Genomic DNA, 23,727 nt, shown 5'->3' with positions numbered 1-23,727 from the left:
ACATCTTTTAACTGCTGAATGAGTTAACAACAACAAAAAAATCCTTAAAAATAAAGAAAAATTGAGTTTAGGATAAATGAAACCCATGCTACTATACTGCCAATAGAACTGCCCTACAGAAAAATTCTAAAGTAATCTTTTCAGGTTGAGGAGAAATGATACCACATATAAACTTGAACCTAGAGGAGAAGAGATTATATGCATCTGGAAATAGTCAACATGTGGGGGACATAAATAATTATGTTTTTAAAATGTTCTTATTTTCTATTTAAGAAAATTGATTATTTAAAGCAAGGTATTTATCTATTCTCTCACTGCTATAAAGATATTACCCAAGACTGGGTAATTTATGAAGAAAAGAGGTTTAAGTGACTCACAGTCCTGCATGGCTGGGGAGGCCTCAGAAAACTTACAATCATGGCAGATGCGAAAGGGAAGCAGGGACTTCTGACATGGCAGCAGGAGAGAAAGACAGCAGGGGAAACTGCCACTTTTAAACCATCAGATCTTGTGAGAACTCCCTCACTATCATGAAAACAGCTTGGAAAAAATTGCCCCCATGATCCAATCACCTCCCACCAGATCCCTCCCTTGACACATGGGGATTACAATTTGAGATGAGATTTGGGTGGGGACACAGAGCCAAAACATATCAAGCAATAATAAAATAATGTAAGATTTACATACTGAAGTAAAATATTTGACCACAGTGCCCCAGATAATACAAAGTAAATAATGGAATTGTAAATAATGTTCACATGCTCGCTTCAGCAGCACATATACTAAAATTGGAATGATACAGAGAAGATTAGCATGGCCCCTGCGCAAGGATGACATGCAAATTTGTGAAGCGTTCCATATTTTTTCAACAAAATTGATAGACCATTAGCAAGACTAATAAAGAAGAAAAGAGAGAAGAATAAAGAAGAAAAGAGAGAAGAATCAAATAGATGTAATAAAAAATGATAAAGGGGATATCACCACCAACCCCACAGAAATACAAACTACCATCAGAGAATACTATAAACACCTCTATGCAAATAAAATAGAAAACCTGGAAGAAATGGATAATTTCCTGGACACTTACACTCTCCCAGGACTAAACCAGGAAGAAGTTGAATCCCTGAATAGACCAATAGCAGACTCTGAAATTGAGGCAATAATTAATAGCCTACCAACCAAAAAAGGCCAGGACCAGATGGATTCACAGACGAATTCTACAAGAGGTACAAGGAGGAGTTGGTACCATTCCTTCTGAAGCGATTCCAATCAACAGAAAAAGAGGGAATCCTCCCTAACTCATTTTATGAGGCCAACATCATCCTAATACCAAAGCCTGGCAGAGACAAAACAAAAAAGAGAATTTTAGACCAATATCCCTGATGAACATCGATGCAAAAATCCTCAATAAAATACTGGCAAACCAAATGCAGCAGCACATCAATAAGCTTATCCACCATGATCAAGTGGGCTTCATCCCTGGGATGCAAGGCATGCAACGCTGGTTCAGCATATGCAAATCAATAAACATAATCCAGCATATAAACAGAACCAAAGACAAAAACCACATGATTATCTCAATAGATGCAGAAAAGGCCTTTGACAAAATTCAACAGCCCTTCATGCTAAAAACTCTCAATAAATTCGGTATTGATGGAACGTATCTCAAAATAATAAGAGCTATTTATGACAAACCCACAGCCAATATCATACAGAATGGGAAAAACTGGAAGCATTCCCTTTGAAAACTGGCACAAGACAGGGGTGCCCTCTCTCACCACTCTTATTCAACATAGTGTTGGAAGTTCTGGCTAGGGCAATCAGGCAAGAGAAAGAAATAAAGGGTATTCAGTTAGGAAAAGGGGAAGTCAAATTGTCCCTGTTTGCAGATGACATGATTGTCTATTTAGAAAATCCCATTGTCTCAGCTCAAAATCTCCTTAAGCTGATAAGCAACTTCAGCAAAGTCTCAGGATACAAAATCAATGTGCAAAAATCACAAGCATTCTTATACACCTGTAACAGACAAACAGAGAGCCAAATCATGAATGAACTCCCATTCACAATAGCTTCAAAGAGAATAAAATACCTAGGAATCCAACTTACAGGGGATATAAAGGACCTCTTCAAGGAGAACTACAAACCACTGCTCAGTGAAATAAAAGAGGACACAAATAAATGGAAGAACATACCATGCTCATGGATAGGAAGAATCAATATTGTGAAAATGGCCATACTGCCCAAGGTAATTTATAGATTCAATGCCATCCCCATTAAGCTACCAATGACTTTCTTCACAGAATTGGAAAAAACTGCTTTAAAGTTCATATGGAACCAAAAAAGACCCCGCATTGCCAAGTCAATCCTAAGCCAAAAGAGCAAAGCTGGAGGCATCACGCTACCTGACTTTATACTACAAGGCTACAATAACCAAAACAGCATGGTACTGGTACCAAAACAGAGATATAGACCAATGGAACAGAACAGAGTCCTCAGAAATAATACCACACATCTACAGCCATCTGATCTTTGACAAACCTGAGAGAAACAAGAAATGGGGAAAGGATTCCCTATTTAATAAATGGTGCTGGGAAAATTGGCTAGCCATAAGTAGAAAGCTGAAACTGGATCCTTTTCTTACTCCTTATTTGAAAATTAATTCAAAATGGATTAGAGACTTAAATGTTAGACCTAAAACCATAAAAACCTAGAAGAAAACCTAGGTAATACCATTCTGGACATAGGCATGGGCAAGGACTTCTTGTCTAAAACACCAAAAGCAACGGCAACAAAAGCCAAAATTGACAAATGGGATCTAATTATACTAAAGAGCTTCTGCACAGCAAAAGAAACTACCATCAGAGTGAACAGGCAGCCTACAAAATGGGAGAAAATTTTTGCAATCTACTCATCTGACAAAGGGCTAATATCCGGAACCTATAAAGAACTCAATCAAATTTACAAGAAAAAAACAACCCCATCAAAAAGTGGGCAAAGGATATGAACAGACACTTCTCAAAAGAAGACATTTATACAGCCAACGGACACATGAAAAAATGCTGATCATCACTCACCATCAGAGAAATGCAAATCAAAACCACAATGAGATACCATCTCACACCAGTTAGAATGGCAATCATTAAAAAATCAGGAAACAACAGGTGCTGGAGAGGATGTGGAGAAATAAGAACACTTTTACACTGTTGGTGGGACTGTAAACTAGTTCAACCATTGTGGAAAACAGTGTGGCGATTCCTCAAGGATCTAGAACTAGAAATACCATTTGACCTAGCCATCCCGTTACTGGGTATATACCCAAAGGATTATAAATCATGCTGCTATAAAGACACATGCACACATATGTTTATTGCGGCACTATTCACAATAGCAAAGACTTGGAATCAACCCAAATGTCCATCAGTGACAGACTGGATTAAGAAAATGTGGCACATATATACCATGGAATACTATACAGCCATAAAAAGGATGAGTTCATGTCCTTTGTAGGGACATGGATGCAGCTGGAAACCATCATTCTCAGCAAACTATCGCAAGAACAGAAAATGAAACACCGCATGTTCTCATTCATTGGTGGGAATTGAACAATGAGATCACTTGGACACAGGAAGGGGAACATCACACACTGGGGCCTATTGTGGGGAGGGGGTAGGGGGGAGGGATAGCATTAGGAGATATACCTAATGTAAATGACGAGTTAATGGGTACAGCACACCAACATGGCACATGTATACATATGTAACAGACCTTCACGTTGTGCACATGTACCCTAGAACTTAAAGTATAATAATAATAATAATAAATATTCACTAAGTGTATAATATTAACTCCAAGCAGACTGTGGTAAGTTAAGGATGCATATTATAATCCCTAGAGCAAGAATTAGAACATATAAATTAGCATAGCTGGAAATTCAGTTGAAGCCTGGTGTAATGTTGCATGCCTGTAGTCCTAGCTACTCAGGAGGCTGAGGCAAGAGTATTGCCCAAGTCCAGGAGTTAGAGACTACAGTGAGCCATGATTGTGCCACTGCACTTCAGCCTGGGTGACAGAATGAGATTCTGTCTCTAAAAAAATAGAAAAGAAAATAATACAATAAAAATGCAATTGAGAAAATAAAATACTATAAAAACTCAATACTCAAACCAAAACAAGAGAGGAAATGAGTAAAAAATGTAAGAAATACAATGAGCAAGAAAATCAAATTGCAAATGGTAGGCTAAAACCGGACTACATAAATAATTACATTAAAGTAATGGGTTCAAACCTGAAATTATAATACAGAGATAGAGAATTAAACAAAGTAAGGCCACACTATAAACTATTTAAATATAAAGACTAGTCTGGGTACGGTGGCTCACGCCTGTAATCCCAGCACTTTGGGACGCTGAGGTGGAAGGATCATGAGGTCAGGAGTCCAAGACCAGCCTGACCAACATGGTGAAACCTTGTCTCTACTAAAAATACAAAAATTAGCCGGGTGTGCTGGTGCGTGCCTGTAATCCTAGCTACTCAGGAGGCTGAGGCAGGAGAATCACTTGAACCCGGGAGGCGGAGGTTGCAATGAGCTGAGATTGTGCCACTGCACTCCAGCCTGGGCGCCAGAGCGAGATTCTGCATCGGAAAATAAAATAAAATAAAATAAAATATATATATATGTATATATGTATGAAGACTAAGAAGTTGAAATTAAGGATGAAAACAAATTTAACATTTAAACATTAAGCAATAAAAAAATTTGGTTGTGGCCATAATATCAGAAAAAGTAGATTTTAAGACAAGGAGCATTACAAGAGATAATGAGTGATATTTTGCAATAAGTAGTTAATTTATTGGGAAGACATAAGAGTCTTAAGTATATATAAGAAAACTTAAAAATACATGATGCAAGAGCCGTCAGAACTAAAGGAAAGAAGAGATGAACCCAAGAACATAGTTGCAAAATTTAACATCCTTGTGATGGTTAATTTTATGTATAAGCTTGACTGGGCCACTAGATATTCAGATATCTAGTTAAACATTATTTCTGGGTGTGTCTGTGAGTGTTTCTGGAAGAGATTAGCATTTAAATCAGTGAATTGAGTAAAGAAGGTTACCCTCTCCAATGTGGGTGGGCAACCAATCTGTTGATGGCCTAACTAGAACAAAGAGACAGAGGAAGGGAGAATTTGTTCTCTGCCTGACTGAACTTGGACATCAGTCTTCTCCTGCCTTGGACTGTGTTTATACCATCAGTGCAGCTGGTCCTCAAGCCTTTGGACTTGGACTGGAACTTGAACTGTTGGTTCTGTTGTTTCTCAGGCTTCAGTCTCAGGCTGGAACTACACCACTAGCTTTCCTGAGTCTGCAGCTTTCCTGAGTCTGCAGCTGTAAGACACATATTACAGCTCAGCCTCCAAAATTCATAAGCCAGTTCCTCCAATTACTCATAATTCTCTCTCTCTACATATATATATTTATATATAAAAACTTAAAATATTAATATATAATTTTTACATTATATATTTATATTTTAAATTAAATCACATATTTTATATCATATATAAGCTATAATTTTTATTAATATATAATATTTTAAAAAGTATTTATGATCTGGGTCTGTTTAGGCTACTGTCATAAACCTTTACTACCATAAACTGGATAGCTTATAGACAACAGGAATTTATTTCTCACAATTCTGGAGGCTGGAAAGTCCAAGATCAAGGCATAGGCAGATTCAGTGTCTGGTGAGAGCCTGTCCGTTAAGATGTTCTAAGCAAAAGAGCGTTCTTTTCTAAGAAATTTTTAGCGTACAATGTTGACCAGCTGAATAAAATTCAGCCACCTTAAAAACGATTATAATTTCTTTTTTCACTGAAGTAATCTTACCTGCCTGAAGTCATGGGATTAAATACTATCCTGGAGATTCATCTCATGATTGCAGGTGGCTTTAAGTGAATGATTAAACGGCTATTCTTAATCTCCTATTGTCCACTTCTGAAGAAGTTTTCCTGAGAAAAACCCTGACTTACTTCTTTAGTAGGGGTTGTGCTATTATTGTCATAGATGTAAATGCTGTACAATTGTTCTATTCCTTTCTCTTGAAATATTACAACCTGACTTTAAGCTCTGCTGTTTTATTACCTTTATTTCCTCTTGGAAACACCTTAAATCTTCAGGAGAGTCCTAGGAATATTCAGTTAAAACTCTGCATAATGACTCTTTAGACAGTCACCAGGGGAGTACTAATGCAGAAACCATGAGAACAGCTTATCTTAGAGTTGTCAAATATACCTGAAAATCATATAATGAGTGGATTGATATTGCACATAAGAGTGAGAGTAACAGGAATTTTGATTTGCCCTCAGAAATGATGTGCTTTAGGGAAAAAATTGCTTGCTTTTTGGGAATAGACTTTTATAAAAACCTGAAGTGTTGCGAAGCAAGTCAGGGGATTTGGGTTCCAGGGCTTGCACGCTCACTTAGTAATTCTATGGTTAAATGTCTTCAATCCTTTATTTGCCAATAATTTGTGAGGCTGTTTTGAGGATTAAACAGGGATGTCTCAGAAAAGAGCTTCAGAAATATATTAAAGCCCATCTATCTATTTGTTTGACTGAATGCCTTTAATCCTGGAGGAAAAAGATTTTGAGGAGTTCATATAATGTCCGGGGAGTCTTTTCATATGTTCTGTGGGGATTGTAGGCTAGGAGTAATGAGTCAAAAGAGAAGCATCTCCATCTGATAGTTTGAATATTTGTCTGCATCCAAATCTCATGTTGAGATGTCATCCCCAGTGTTGGAGACTGGGCCTGTTGGGCAGTGTTTGGATCATGGGGGTGGGTCCTTCATGAATAATTTGGGTCATCTCCTTGGTGATAAGTGAACTCTTGCTCTGAATTCACATGAGATCTGGTCTTTTAAAAATGTGTGACACTGGCCGGGCCACAGTGGCTCAAGCTTGTAATCCCAGCACTTTGGGAGGCCGAGATGGGTAGATCACGAGGTCAGGAGATCGAGACCATCCTGGCTAACAAGGTGAAACCCAGTCTCTACTAAAATATACAAAAAACTAGCCGGGCGAGGTGGTGGGCGCCTGTAGTCCCAGCTACTCTGGAGGCTGAGGCAGGAGAATAGCGGGAACCCGGGAGGCGGAGCTTGCAGTGAGCCAAGATCTGGCCACTGCGCTCCAGCCTGGGTGACAGAGCGAGACTCCATGTCAAACAAAAACAAAAACAAAAAAAATGTGTGACACCTCCCCTCACTCTGTCTCTCATGCTTCTTCTCCTGCCATGACATGCCTGCTCCACCTTTACCTTATGCCATGATTGAAAGCCTCCTGAGGCGTCCCCAGAAGCAGATGCTAGCACTATGCTTCCTGCACAGCCTGCAGAACTGTGAGCTAATTAAACCTCTTTTCTTATAAATTACCTAGTCCCAGATATTTCTTTATAGCAATGCAAGAACAACCTAATATATCATTAATCTTTATATCAGTTTCTTAGTCTGTTTGGGCTAGCATAACAAAAATATCAAAGACGAGATGGCTTATAAGCAACATAAATTTATTTATCACAGTTCTGCAGGCTGCAAAGTCCAAGATCAAGGCACCAGCATATTCAGTGTCTGGTGAGGGCCCACTTCTGGTACCTTAGAGAACTATCTTCTCACTGTGTTTTCATATGGCAGAGGGGCCAGAAAATTATCTGGAGTTTCTTTTATGAGTACACTAATCCCATTCAAGAGGGCTGTGTCCTTATGACCTGAACTCCTCAAAAGCCTCGTCCCAAATGTATCACACTGGGGATTAGGTTTCAACATATGAATTAAATCAGATAGTTGATAATTGCCCTGGATTTTTCTCTCTCATTCGCCAACTCTATCTAATAAATCATTATGCTCTGTCAACCGTGCCTCTTGGATATCTCTGGAGTCTACTTGAAAGGCTCCACCTTGACCACCACCACCATGTTTAAGTCATAAGCGTGTCCCATATCTAGTTTCATGTCAGTCTATTCTTCAGTTTCAGAATGATTTTAATAAAATAAACATTGGATTATATACCTTTTTTACTTAAAATCTTTTGATGCTCCCTCCATCAAGATAGAGTTTAAACTTCATACTCTTCTTACGTGTTTCCTGATCTTGCTCTTGCTTCCTTTGTATCTTCATCTCTATTCTCCTCCATGTTTTGTGCATCAGGCACTAGGAAACCACACAGGGTACATTGTTATAATGTTATGAAGAAATTCCACTATGATAGGACTGTGAATAGTAGAAATTGGAGGTCTTTTTTTTACCTTTTTTATATAAGTCTTTTGTATTGCTTATATTCTGTAAACCAGAATCTTTATCTTCTGTTCAATAACCACAAAGCGCTAAAGGGTCCAAGCTATTAAAAGAGATGATGGTGCAAGAAATAGAGACAAAGTCCACATTGTAAAAATAACAAAATGTAAAATAATAAAATATAAAAATAATACAAATAATCTCTTAGTGCAAATTAGTTCTCAAATCTAATGAAATAAAACTTAAGAGATTTCGGGACCTAAATATCGTTTGTGAAGAAGAAAGTGTTTGGGACTTGGGAATGTCTGTTTGACCTTACCTTTTAGGTAGCTTTTTTTTTCTTTATAAATACGCCTCAGAACTGGAACTTCAAAAAATATTGATTTAAACTTTTTCTTCAGAGGGAAATGTCTTCATCAATTAGTACAGATTGCTATTGATGTTTCCAAGAATTTTTACAACTTTTTTTTTGGCAGTATACTCCACAGTCTCAACATCAAGGCCAAGAGTTTTTTTTCTTATGCCTAACCAAGCCCTCCCTCCCTCTTTCTAATTTTAGTACATTTCCTCTCATCATTTCCTTGGTCAAGATGAAGAATAATTTGGTTTGTTTTTTTTACTCACTATAACATTTGTTATTAAATTTCCTCATGGGCTTTTCTTCTCCAGAGGAAGTGATCCCAGTGCCTTTATTCTTTTCTCCAAATGATAGTTTTTTATTTTTCTCATTATATTTTATGTTTTTTGCCTTTCTGTATCCCCTCTCAAATTTCTTCACATTCATGTCAACTGCAGAGACAAACACTCGGCACAGTATTCTATTAAGGTCAGACCATTGCCAAAAAAGAAGTGGAAGGTTGCTTCCTAGCTCTTGGCAAGTGACACTACTGTTAATATATCCTGGTATTATACTACTTCTCCCAACCCCCTTCCAATAACATTATCTTCAAAAGCATTTGTTCGATGTCTGTGTGTAGAGCCAGCTTTTAGAAGCATCAAAAGAAATTCAGATGCTCATCTGTTTCCATCAGACACTTGGTAGGAATAGGCATCCAGTGTTGAAAGCCAGAGGGATGCAAAGAAGGAAGATGATTGTAAAACCAAAGTTAAGATTTTCTCAGTGGAAGTTAGTGAGAAGGTAGGAGTCTAAGATGCTAGTTTTGTCTAAAATGGCTGGAAGTAAATACCAAGAGAGAGAAGTGCAACAAAGGCAGGTATACTGTGCAACAAGCCTTTGATAATAGAATTCAGTTCATTCTCTGTATAGAGAGGAAATGTACATGGTATTTCAATGCAAACTTGATGGCCCTTTCTTGGTCCAGAGTGGTTCGGTGTATTCCTTCTGTTTTGTTCCAAGATTGGGGGACTCAGCCTGATTTCTTTGTCTTCTCTGGCTGACACTACTCTGTCCCATGGATATTTTTCCTCCCCTTAGGTCTCTTCAGCTTACTCTTTCTTTTTTGCCTCTAAAGACAAAACTACACAATCTCCTTCTATGTAAAGGATATAATCACCCCCACTAGAAGGAAATAAGGAAAAAGGGAGATTTTTTAAAAAGGAGGAGGAAGGTACATAGTTCACAAAAAGTGGCCCCTGAGATGAACGAACTATATGCTACAAAATATTACTGCCCCCAGCTTCAGTCCTGGGTGTCAAGTATTCTAAACCTATTGAATCTTTCTGACTGTGCTCTTAGAAGTAATCAAGGCCGGGTCATGGAATAAAAATAACACAGTAATGAATCTGGTCCCTAATGTCTCTGAGGCTTCCCAATCAAGTTTACTCTGTCCACTAAGTTTTTGGTATTTTAATTTCCCCAGTATTTCTCAATGTCTATTGTGAGTATATAGTTTGATTGTGTGAGGACATAGTTTAAGGAACTCTCTCTTCTAAATTAACAAGCCATTTGGGATCCAGAAAAGATCCGGAAATTCTATACTCTGACTTTTGATGAAAATCTTAGATTCTGATCATCGATATTAACTTGAGAAAAATTCTCATTTTCCAAATACATATGAAGTAAATAAAAAAAGAAATGGGCAGAGAGTGCTCATAGGCTGTAATGTTTATTACAAGCAAGAAAAACAACTAGGTTACAAAGAATACATTTAACTTGCCCCTAGGAAATTAATCTTATTTTCCTTTTTTACTTTCCAAAAGTTCACAGACTGAGTCAGTTGGCATTTATATTTGTAATTTAGAGAAAGTAGGTCTTCTCATGAAAAAGGGAAAATTATTTTCCTGCATTTCCATACTTAGGACAGTTTGGATGTTACTTTAAAATGTTAGTTTAAATTTAAAAGGTGATTCAATGTTCTAACAAATACACCCAGTGTAATTATATTTATAATTTTCAGGAAATTAAAATGTAATTACTGCCCTTATGAAGATATTAGTTTCTGTGCTGTGAAATATTATCTAAAACGTCAGTGGCATCAGTACTGATATGGACATTGGTGAACAGTGCAGGGATGATAGAAGAGCAGATGATTATGAGATGAAGAGTTGATGGAGAAGCCTGTCCTGTGTTGGATTATGTAGCTGGGTATAATGTATGTATTTGCCCCTCAACATGCCTCAGGGATATACTAGGCTTCTCCATGATACAGAAAACAAGGGGTTAATGCTTAGAAACAGGGTCTTTCTAAGACCCTGAACACCAGGAGCACTACTGGTATCCAAGCTTATTGGATTCAGCGTATTTTGGGCAAGTTGACAGAAATTTGCTGGCCTGAATTTTCTTGTGTAAAAGTTGAGAATAATTATTAAATAAATATTCTAGTTTCTCAGCCAATATGATTTATTAAGTCCTTCAGTTAAGAGTATGTTGGATGATACATTAAATGACTCCTTAAACACCAATATGCCTAGCATGCAATGCTGCTTTCAAGGCTCTATTGAGTGCCCTGGCCAAGTTCAATAACATGTCCCTGATTTTCAGATCTGAGGAAGATTTTTTCAGTTCTCATCTTAACTTTCCAGAGACATTTGATATGATTGGCTGCTCCTTGTTTTGAAACCTTTCTTGGCATTCCAGAAGCCAAGTTTTTGTCTCTTTGCTCACCAACTGTCATTCCTATCTCCTTCACCAGATTCTCTTATTCTGTTATCTCCTCAAATTTGGTGTTTTTCAGAATCTGTTCTTGGTCTTTTCCTTTTCTTACAGGATAATGGACTATTATCTGTTTCCATGATTTTAACCCATTCCTACACATTGATGGCTCCCCGGTCATTCTCTCTTCTCCAGGAGTCTCTTGATCAACATTCCTCAATTCCCTGTTCAGTCCCCCAAACCTGAAAGCTTTTCTCTACATGCCTCCCACATTCAATTAGTCTTCAAAAAATAATACTTATTTTTATTTCTCAGGTTTGTACTCTGCTGTGTTTACTTCTCACCGGAGTTAGTTCAGGTCTTCATCTTTTTTTTATGTTTTACTTTCTTTATTATTTCAATAACATTCAAACTCAACTACATTATGTTTGCTTCTTGGTCTCTCTCTCAGACATACAAAGACGTGCCTTTGTCATCCCCTATATTCCTAGTGCGTAATAGTATCTGCTACATAGTAGGAATAATATAAATGCTTACTGACTAAACAGTACACTGTATCTGGATGTTCCTTCTTTGGGGAACATTGCTTTACCTCTCTCCCTATGCATAAGACTTCAGTGTTGTTGTAGCCTGTTCTCTTACCACTTCTTTATGCCTGAGAATTAAACTCATGACTGTTGAAGTGTCAGTTGCCCATATGCATATCAGTTCAGCTAGTGCTACCTAAAAGCAAGTTTGGCCCGCAGTGAGCATCTTGTTGTAAATGATCAGTTTTGAAAGGTTCCTCTGGGAATCTAATTAATCTCTGTGAGTAGGGACATCTTGCACTGCTGCTTTCCAAGAAGCTGCCAGATGGCTCACAGAAAAGTTTCATTATTTAAAATCTTTACAGAAGCATCCAGGGAAAATGTTGTGGGCAAATATTCAAACCAGATAAGTAAGTGAAGCAGTGGCTAGGGGAAGGATATCATTTAACTTACCTATCCCCAGCTGAGGCTTACCTGCTTCTAAGCATAGAGAAGTCTGATTTACTGACGCATTCCAGTTCCTGAATGGTGATTGTTAATCCCTAAGAGCCATCTCCACTGAGCAGGCTGCAAACAAATCCTTTAACAAAACCTTTAAAAGATGTCTTAGAGATGGGATTAAATTGCTAATATGATTTTTGTTAATGAAAGACTAATAGATGGTAACAAAGTGGCTCTCAAATATGAACAAGCTTTGGGTGATAAATGCTTAGTACAAGAGAGGTTACAAAAGGAATGGACAACAGTGAATGGGTTTATTTGGAGAAGAAAGGGTCTAGTATTTGCTCCCCTGAGGTTTTCACTGTTTCTTCTTCAGTCTTTAATGTGACCACATCAAAAGGGCTTGAGATGTTAGAAAGAATTGGAAGCAAGACAAATTCAATTCCATGAACAGAAGTTTCTAAGAATTTTCCTTGTCCTGGGTAGATCAAACTACACCAGTAAAATTCAAGTTCTTCCAGACATGCAGCTGGATTACACCACAGGTCGGTGGCTAAATGTTTAGGGACCTATTTTCAAGGGTGTGGGAAAGCAGGAATACTTGCATTTCTTTATACTCTTCTCAAACCTATGGGATCAAGACCATTTATCCTCTTAAAGATGTAACCTAAACTTATCCTGAAAGCTCTGGATGATGCATTTTGGAGCATATAAATAGCTAAATAGCTTATTTTTTTTTCCTTGATAAATTGGACCATTGTCTAATATGAAGCATTGAGGGTGGAATCAATGCTATTTCATTGTGCTAGATGAGAGGTCAGGTTTTAAGTATACACATTTTTGGTCTGAAAGACAGTTTTATCATGAGCTGAAGGTAGATTTGGGCAGTGATTCTGAAACATGGATTCTCTTGAGTTCTCTTCCAGGAGTCTGATACAGATGGACAAGCTGACCCCGAGGATGTGTCTGTGCTGTCTGGGGTGGGGTGGCTCCCTGGCCATCTGTGAGTAATTACACATAATATCTATACCTGGGAACAAGGAGTTATTTTATTACCAGATGTGACCATTAAAAAGATACTTTCAAAAATACTGGTGGGAAGCCAGCAAGCTGATAAAGTGATATTCTTTTCCCTAAAATATAAAAAGCTTTGAGAAAATAAATTATCACAAATATAGTGGGTGGTTAATACATCTAGTGAGAACTGTTGTTAAGAGGTAACACTTCCTTCATGGAAAGGTAGTCAAGTAATTCTTCCCAAAAGGGTTGACAGTGAAAAGAGTTTTCTTCATTCATTCTCTTATTCCAGCTGGATACACCAGAGATTCCATTCTAGCCATCCATGGGTGCTCACTTCATAGAACATCTCCCAAATTGAGTTAGTTGAAACCCTTCTGATTTTCTGGTAATTACGTAGAAAAATGTTAGATTGGGAAAATGATGCTAGAAGAAGGCACCATCGTAGTTGTTGTATTAGTCCATTTTCATACTGCTCTGAAGGAATACCTGAGACTGGGTGATTTATAAAGAAAAAGAGGTGTAATAGACTCACAGTTCCAAATGGCTGGGGAGACCTTAGAATCATGGCTGAAGGTGAAGAAGGGGCAAAGGCATGTCTTACATGGTGGCAGGCAAGATGGTGTGTGCAGGGGAACTGCCCCTTATTAAACCATCAGATCTCATGAGGCTTATTCACTGTCATGAGAACAGCACGAGGGTAACTGTGCCCATGACTAAATTATCTCCCACTAAGTCCCCACCATGACATGTAGGGATTATGGGAACTATAATTCAAGATGAGATTTGGATGGGGACATGGCCAAACCATATCACTAATCATTTTTCTGATAAGAAAATGAGGTTTTTTTTTTTTTTTTTTTTTTCCTGTGCCATTGGTTTCTGTATCCTTTTAAAGCTTCTCTCTATTATCTAGCTGAAGGCATGCCATGATTCTCCTCTGTCTCTCTCATATCCTTGGAATCATTTTACTCATTTATGACCCTTTACATTAATGATCACAGAAAAGCACAAGAAAAATAAAAGGATTTGGCTAAAATGAATTCACTTTATATTTAATCTTTTAATGGTTTTTTTTTTCTTCCATCAATAGAAACAACTTGCCAAAAAACACAGTTATGGGAAAATGTATTTAGAGTACATAATCGTACCCTATTAGTTGTCTTTGACTGTGAAAGTATTTAATCAAGAGACTTGTTAAGTCAGAGATTATACAAATTAACATAACATACATGCTTTGAAATTCCTTCAAGAAAGAAAAGCTAACTTTGAAGCTGAAAGGAAATAAAAAAATTGTCTTTTATGTATCAAATCCATCTTATTTAACGATCAATACATGTGTTTCATATTTTACATGTGAATGACCCACAAAAAGCCATAAAACTTATGTAAACGGAATAAAAGGAAATTAAAAGTGGAGAAAGAATATTCATAGAATGGATTCATATACATAGAAACAAGCACACAGACACACACACACACACACACACACACGGATGCATGCATGCATGCATGCACGCACGCACTGAACATGAAAATGCCAAAACCAAGGAGAGTTCATTGATTTAAGTTTAAATAATGGAGAAGCCAACAATTTAATTTGGCAGAGGCTTCAGTGGAGGTTACTGTAGCTATGCTGTAAAATACTTTACTTTTTCAGAGTAAGTGGGTATATATATTTGTGGGTAGTGTTGCCTTTTACTTAAGAATTGGTTTCAGTATATTTCAGTATTTGTTTTAGAAAGGTTTGTTTTGAATCTTTGTTTCTAACAGGTTAAGGATTATTTCCCAGACAAATAATTCCTGGTTTAATGATTCCTGGTTTCCTGAATGTCCATAAACATTGCCAAATTCTCACTTTACTTTGTGATCTAACATAATCAATGTTGACTGTCCATCTGGATGTCTTAGATGACTTGGTTTGCTTGATTTATTTCTGGTTTGCTTGATATATTTTGATCAACTTAACCAGATAGCTGCCAACAGCCATTTTTAATATGTGCCACAGTGCCACAGATGTGTTAGGGCAGCAGCTGCTGGCTTCCCCATGTCCTGTTTAGCACTTTCCTTTGTTGCATGTAGACAAATAAAATAGAAGCCAAGAACATCTGGAAACAATCAGTAAGAACAGTTTGGAAATTTCTGCTTCATTTGGACTTGACATACTTCAGAAAAGACTATTCATGAAATAATTAAATTTACATTTTAATTTCATCTGGAGAGTTCATCTACTTGATAATCTCTTAAACCATTTATTTTTCATTTTCATTGTCATCCTAATTTAACAATAACTGCATTTAACCTTCCCTGCCTCCTCAAATGTAGACATCTGGTCTCCAGTCATAATAGGTTTTTTCCTAAAACTTAGAATGGAGAATCTTATTCCCTACATTATAAGCCTCTAAAGTCTTCCAGTGGTGTGTTGGAAAAATATTCAAGCTCATTAGTTATAAATTCAGAATTCACCATATGCTGGAAACCGTTTGGTCTTACCTCTATCTCATCTTTTCACAATATATAGTGCAGTCACATTTTTCTATTTCACTATTAGTGCTTTTCCTTTGCTTCCTTCATTCCTTCCATCCTCCCCCTCCTCCTCTTCCTCCTCCTCCTTCTTCATCTTCTTCTTCTTATTGTTTTAATTTTTACTGATGAAGTATTCAACCTTGAAATGCCACCTCTGCCACGCCCTGCTCCGTTACAATAAATTGCTACTTCCATGGGCTTCTGTAAGCACCTGTTTATACTCTTTTAAAGCATTTGTTTTAATTCTTGTTTCATAGATGATTTCACATCACTTTCTTCTGCTAGCTTGTGAGTTTATTGAGCACAGGGTCCACATTTCATTCACCATGGTATCTCAGAGCACGTACAATAATGGTTTACTAACACAATAAAAGTTAGTAAAGAGGAAAAAGAATGAATGCATGGATGACCCAGTGTCACCTTGCTATAAAAAGAAAAACTAGAGTTATGTGAGCAAGATATTTCAAATTTAAAATTACTTAATTATTCTATTAAATGAAAGAGTTATAAATGCCTCTCAAGAGAAGCTAAATTAAAAAAAAAAAAACAGGAGACTTGTTTTGGCAATAGAAAACTGAACTGGATGGATTGTGGTTATGATACAACATTCTAATTCCTATGTTCTTGTATTCATCACTATTGAAATATAATTTCTTAAATATTTTAATATTATATGTCTAATGGAATCCACCTCTGCATATGCAGAGGCATCTGTCAGGCTCAGATTTGATAAGAAATGATGGAGAGATGGCATTCATGTTATCAGACAATATATTTACGATTTGAGCTCAAGAGCCTAATCCTGAATTAAATCTAGGGAATCCCAATGAAGGTTTTGCTTAGTTCTGGCAGTTGTAAACACAGTTTAGAAAAATACAATTTTTTGTTTCTAACAGATTGTGGATTATTTCCCACATGAATAATTCCTGGTTTAATGATCAGTTAAAACACAGTTCTAAATTTGGGCTGCAGTAGGTATTACTAAGAGAACAGAAATTTGAAGGGGCATACAAGAAATGCATTGCGAAAGATAGAAAGAAAAATTGTTTGCCTTGCAATCTTTTTTAGAGTTTAAACAGGTTTTTCAGTTGGTCCACCTGGATGGAAATGGATTGAGTCCTCTCTTGTCTAGTTCTTATTTCCCAGGTCTCCTTAACTATAGGAAAACATACTAAAAGCATGGATTGTAATCAAGAAGTACAAGGCAGGGTATGAGCCTCTGCACTTGTTGCTTTGCTCAGTTGTTTTCATGCACCTGCAACTACAGAATTGTCTTCCAGGATTTTCCCATCAAATTTTTTAGAGTTGGGGTCATTAACCTCATTGGGAGGAGAAAAGGGCTTAAAGTAGGGTGATTCTTTGGGTACTAGTCTCCCTTTTAGTAATTCCCTTGAATGACTTGCCTGGGCCTCTAGTTACTACTGATTTCCATTTGCTCCAGTGTCTGGTGATACACAAAGCCTCAATGAAATCTTTGCTTTCAAGAGTGATATGATTTATTTTCTTGAGCTGCTTCTTTTTTTTTTTTTTTTTTTTAGACAAATCTTGCTTTGTTGCCCAGGTTGGAGTGCAGTGGCGCAATCTTGGCTCCCTGCAACCTCCACATCCAGGTGCAAGCAATTCTCCTGCCTCAGCCTCCTGACTAGCTGTGATTACAGGCACCTGCCACCATGCCTGGCTAATTTTTGTATTTTTAGTAGAGACGGGGTTTCACCATGTTGGCAATGCTGGTCTCGAACTCCTGACCTCTAGTGATGTGCCCACCTCGGCCTCCCAAAGTGCTGGGATTATAGGCATGAGTCACTGCACCCGGCCCCTCTGAGCTTCTTTACGGCCATCAGATCATTGTATTTTATTTTAACAATAGTTTTATTTCTCTAATTATTGAGGTATTTATGCCAAAAAATTGGACTTGGACACTACTAGTATACTGCACTTGTTAATGATACAAGTGAGTCTTTTTTCAGTGACTACAAGTCTATCATCTAAAGGAGAATCATATCCTTTTACTTAAAAACACATTCTGTTTCTTTCTGGCATCCCTGTGATATCCTCTTCTTTATAACAAATCTTAATTCTAGCTTCAGAGTGTTTTTATTTTCAGTTTCTCCCTAAGAGCTTGGTTTTTCTTATTCAAATCGGGACTCTAGATTTACCTCAAGCTCTACGATTTCCTGAACTGAATGAGGCCAGTAGGTTCCACTGTGGTCTTCAAAATGCCTCCTATGTAGTAATGTGTTACCTCAAAATGTCTTTACTGCTTGCTCCTGGCAGTGTACATCTTCTTTCAACAGGAGATACATGGTTGGGGTTTGAGGAAAGGAGGAGTGCAAAAAAGTGCAAGGAGAGTGTACATACTGTCCGTAACTAGGGTCTTGTTTCAAGCAGTCTCTGACAGATTTCTGTTGGTTCGGGGTCAATCAATTAATCAGTCAACAGATACATGAAATCTTTGTTGCATACCTACTATGTGCCCAACAATATCCCTTTCCTTAAAGGGCAGAATCATGTCAGGACCAATGCCTGCCTTGTTGCTTGATACATTGGATGGTCACTTAACCGTGTAGTTCGATCTAGGTCCTTTCAGAACCCATGAGTGGAACAATGGTCTCTATTAAAACAATGTTTATCCTGCATCATTGCAGGAGTTGTGCTGAAACACTCCAAATACTCCAGTGGTAATGTTAAGCGGCATTCATTGCTAAATTCCTTCATCCTTAGACCATCTGCCCTTTGCCTAGGTCTGTTGAGAACCTGCACATTTTTTCTCAAGCTTTGACAACTGTGTGTCTTGGGTGGGAGAGAATGATAGAGCCTCCTCCATAGTCAAGCCAACTACCAGGAACCTCTCCACAGTTTTGTCCTGTCAGTTTCCTGTTACTAAAAGCCAGGGGCTTATCCATGTTTCCAGTCATGCTTGTTTGGTGTTGCTAGTATGTATTTTTCCAATTATTTACTCTTTTCCATCTGTACCTTGAATGGCTTTGTGTAAAACTCAGAAATACAACACATAGTATTTTCTTGGCACCTGGTTTCCTCATCTTTTGCATGAAAGTGGCTGGAACTGATGTGCTTGTTTGGAGTTGGTCTCAGTCAAAATAAATTTCTCAGTCTCTGATAAATAAAAAATTATTTTACCTCATTTCCCCCTTTTAATTAGATTCTGCCCTAATGGTTTCTTTTTTTTCAGAAACAAGTTTACTTTTCTTTCACCAAATAAAGTACAAACCTGATAAAGGAAATTTCATGCCTTGTTAGTCTTCTAATTCCGCTTCTCTCTCCCTAGTCTCTAGCACAGTGACAAACACATGGTAGACACCTGACAAACATTTACCAAATGGTAACCAGTGGGATCAATGCAGAGTTCATCTGGAATTTCTCACCATGTAGGGTATTTCTCTTAGTTGGATGGAAAAATCTTTATTTTATTCTTACCGTTGATTCCCCTGAACATGGAACATACGCCATTTCAGAATTCAGTGGTTGTATCACTGAATATCTTTTAACTGTAGAAATCAAAGGGCCCTTGGGAATAAGAATTTCTTTATGCAACAGAGTTAGGGGCTTGCTAGGAACCATCAATGGTTTTCTTGTAACTTTAAGAAAATGATATATTTCAGGAATGTGGACACCTGGGGTAACTGCTAAAGTTCCTTTTAAAAATATCAATTTATTATTTTACTCAACATGACTAAATGAAGCTGTTGCTCACCCAAATTCTTCCAATTTATGAGTTGAGAGCATAAATAAATTGCTTCAAATGCCAAAGTTCTGGGTAATTTTCCTCTCATGTTCACTTTATCCTAAATATTCATTGGTGAGTTTTCTAAGGGTCAAAAGCCAAAATAGTTCATTCTGTTGCACCAATTATAGCCATAGAGCATTTTATGTTCATATAGAAATTAAATGGTAAAGATTCATATTGACATCTTGAATTTTACAATTTATGTTTTTGACACAAGGAGAGAATAAATATATAGAAGAAAAGAGAATCATGTAAGATAAAGAGGAGAATAAATGCTAACATTGTATTATGAATGTCATTTGAAATAACAGGTATCCATATAAAAATGTTATATGAAACAAATTTGTAAGCAGCTAACAGAACTAGTGGCTTTATAGCCTAAATGCGGCATTAAGTTTTCATTAGGAAATGAATATTGGGTTATGTTACATTTTGAGAAAGTCATATTTTTCTGTTAGTGACAGTGTATACCATTTTTATGAGAAGGTAAAAGTTAGCTATTTAAAGAAAGCAATTATTTTGTGAGCAGTTTGGAATAAGTGTGAAAGTGGCTTGTCCTCTCCTTTCTGAATCCTGGAGATACAGTATGGTATTTTAAACAACAGCGTGTAGTATAATACCTAAGAGAGTACTTTGAGGCATTACTATGATATTAAATATAGATTATGAGCTTCAATGTCCTAAAGGTGGATATGACTTTAAGGCTTCTTAATATTTTAATACATGGATAATTATTGGGCTCTACTCTTTGGGCCTCAGATAGTAATTTTACTGAGTGGGGGAACCATCTTTCTATTTGCTTCATGTTTTAATGTAGAAAGACATCTGTTAGTGTAACACTCCTGGCCTCTTTCCCACCCATTACTCATTTCAAACCATGAGAAGAAGTATTTCCTGATTGACAGGTGACATGTGGGTACAGCTTCTCTATTGGATCCTGGGTATTCTCTCTCGTTTCTTTCTCACATTGCCCTGGGCCAATATTAGTGACCAGTGTTGAATCAGTGCATCTGTTCTGTGGTATCAAAATTTTCTTTGGTGGACTTCCTGAAGGATATAGTATATGTGTTTGGGGGGTGGGTGGTGGGAGTTTGGGGGCAGGGAAGGTGGTAAGCCCTTTGACCACAGAACTGTAGTTACATTTCTTAATCAGCTTACAAAAATAAGGCCACTATTTTAATTTTTATCTGTCTGTCTTCACCATCTTATTTCTCAATTTGTTCCAAAATTGACAGGCAAAGAAAGGAGTGTTATATCTTTAATTCTGCCAAACCTCAACACTTAGTGTAATAAAGGTGTTTGGGGTGCAACCATTCATTCCATGAATGATGTATGGAATAATGCCTTAACTAAAAAGAAGAAGATTTTTTTTTTCTAGAATATTACTCCACCTAGACTGAGGTGGAGTAATATCTGCCCAATGGCATTATTGATACTTATCTAGAAGCTTGAGATATCATTACTATGCATTTTTTGTTTTTTTTTTGTTTTTTAATTTTTTATTTTATTTTAGTAGGTTTTTGGTGAACTAGTGGTATTTGGTTGCATGAATAAGTCCTTTAGTGGTGATTTCTGAGATATTGCTACACCCATCACTTGAGCAGTATACACTGTACCCAATGTGTAGTCTTTCTTTAATTTTTTTTTTATTATGCTTTAAATTTTCAGATGTGCAGAACGTGCAGGTTTGTTACCTAGGTATACACGTGACATGGTGGTTAGCTGCATCCATAAACCCATCATCTACATTAGGTATTTCTTCTAATGCTATCCTTCCCCTAGCCCCCCACCCACAACAGGCCCTGGTGTGTGATGTTCGCGTCCATGTATCCATGTGTTTTCATTGTTCAACTCCCACTTATGAGTGACAAGATGTGGTGTTTGATTTTCTGTTCCCATGTTAGTTTGCTGAGAATGATGGTTTCCAGCTTCATTTATGTCTCTGCAAAGGACATGAACTCATCCTTTTTTATGGCTGCATAGTATTCCATGGTATATGTGTGCCACATTTTCTTTATCCAGTCTATCATTGATGGGCATTTGGGTTGGTTCCAAGTCTTTGCTCTTGTGAACAGTGCTGCAGTAAGCATAAATGTGCATGTGTCTTTATAGTAGAATGATTTATAATCCTTTGGGTATATCCCCAGTAATGGGATGCTCGGTCAAATGGTATTTCTACTTCTAGATCCTTGAGGAATCACCACACTGTTTTCCACGATGGTTGAACTAATTTACACTCCCACCAACAGTGTAAAAGTGTTTCTGTTTCTCCACATCCTCTCCAGCATCTGTTGTTTCCTGACTTTTTAATGATCACCATTCTTACTGGCATGAGATGTTATCTCATTGTGGTTTTGAATTGCATTTCTTTAATGACCAGTGATGATGACCATTTTTGTCATATGTTTGTTGGCCACATAAATGTCTTCTTTTGAGAAGCGTCTGTTCATATCCTTTACCTACTTTTTGATGAGTTTTCTTTTTCTTGTAAATTTGTTTAAGTTCTTTGTAGATTCTGGATATTAACAAGTTCTGAAATTGAGGCAGTAATTAATAGACTACCAGCCAAAAAAAAAAAAAAAAAAAGCCCAGGACCAGATGGATTCACAGCTGAATTCTACCAGAAGTATAGAGAGGAGTTGGTACCATTCCTTCTGAAATGATTCCAAACAATAGAAAAAGAGTGACTCCTCCCTAACTCATTTTAGGAGGCCAGCATCATCCTTATACAAAACCTGGCAGAGATACAACAACAACAAAAAAAAAAAAAAGAGAAAAAAAAAGAAAAAAAAAAAGAAAATTTCAGGCCAATATTTCTGATGAACATTGATGTGAAAATCCTCAATAAAATACTGGCAAACCGAATCCAGCAGCTCATCAAAAAGCTTATCCACCACAATCAAGTCGGCTTCATCTGTGGGATGCAAGGCTGGTTCAACAAATCAAGGCTGGTTCTTGCAAATCAAGAAATGTAATCCATCACATAAACAGAACCAGTGACAAAGACCACATGATTATCTCAATAGATGCAGAAAAGGCCTTCAATAAAATTCAACACCCCTTCATGCTAAAAACTCTCAATAAACTAGTTATTGATGGAATGTATTTCAAAACAATAAGAGCTATTTATGACAAACCCATATCATAATGAATGGGCAAAAGCTGGAAGCATTCCCTTTGAAAACTGGCACAAGACAAGAATGCCCTCTCTCACCACTCCTCTTCAACTTAGCATTGGAAGTTCTGGCCAGGGCAATCAGACAAGAGAAAGAAATAAAGGGTATTCAAATAGGAAAAGAGGAAGTCAAATTGTCTCTCTTTGCAGATGACATGATTGTATATTTAGAAAACCCTGACCGGGCGTGGTGGTTCATACCTGTAATCCCAGCACTTTGGGAGGCTGAGGCAGGCAGATCACGAAGTCAGGAGATTGAGACCATCCTGGCTAACCCTGTCTCTACTAAAAATACAAAAAATTAGCCGAGCGTGGTGGCGGGCACCTGTAGTCCCAGCTACTTGGGAGGCTGAGGCAGCAGAATGGCATGAACCTGGGAGGTGGAGCTTGCAGTGAGCTGAGATTGGGCCACTGCATTCCAGCCTGGGTGACAGAGTGAGACTCCATCTCAAAAAAAAAAAAAAAAAAGAAAAGAAAAAAGAAAACTCCATTGTCTCAGCCCAAAATCTCCTTAAGCTGATAAGCAACTTCAGCAAAGTCTCAGGATACAAAATCAATGTGCAAAAATCACAAGCATTCCTATACACCAATGATAGACAAACTGAGGGCCAAATCATGAGTGAACTCCCATTCACAGTTGCTACAAAGAGAATAAAATACCTAGGTATCCAACTTACAAGGGATATGAAGGATCTCTTCAAGAAGAACTACAAACCACTGCTCAAGGAAATAAGAGAGGTCACAAACAAGTGGAAAAACATTTCATGCTCGTGGATAGGAAGAATCAATATCGTGAAAATGGCCATACTGCCCAAGGTAATTTATAGATTCAATGCTATCCCCATCAAGCTACCAGTGACTTTTTTCACAGAATTAGAAAAAAACTACTTTAAATTTCATGTGGAACCAAAAAAGAGCCCATATAGCCAAGACAATCGTAAGCAAAAAGAACAAAGCT

The 23,727-nt window shown here is 37.4% G+C and overlaps 1 protein-coding gene and 1 non-coding gene across 3 annotated transcripts in view; both read left to right on the top strand.

The window, feature by feature from the left end:
• CHODL (chondrolectin) overlaps nucleotides 1-23,727 on the top strand; it is a 457,020-nt gene that overhangs the window by 143,260 nt on the left and 290,033 nt on the right. Inside the window, exon 1 of one of the 2 annotated variants that reach the window (XM_037982817.2) lies at nucleotides 13,241-13,309. The exons of the other annotated variant lie outside the window; for it this stretch is intronic. The gene's annotated coding sequence lies outside the window, so the exon portion shown is untranslated. Of the gene's footprint in view, nucleotides 1-13,240; nucleotides 13,310-23,727 lie in introns of those variants that run through there. 2 annotated transcript variants of the gene reach the window in all.
• Nucleotides 759-865, top strand: LOC119618733 (U6 spliceosomal RNA). Its single transcript, XR_005235093.2, has one exon. It is a non-coding gene; the product is annotated as a U6 spliceosomal RNA (small nuclear RNA).

The sequence above is a fragment of the Chlorocebus sabaeus genome, chromosome 2 (genome assembly GCF_047675955.1).
Source record: "Chlorocebus sabaeus isolate Y175 chromosome 2, mChlSab1.0.hap1, whole genome shotgun sequence".
Classification (NCBI taxonomy): Eukaryota; Metazoa; Chordata; class Mammalia; order Primates; family Cercopithecidae; genus Chlorocebus; species Chlorocebus sabaeus.
Note: the sequence above shows the minus strand (reverse complement) of the source record. Positions and strands in the feature narration are given on the sequence as shown.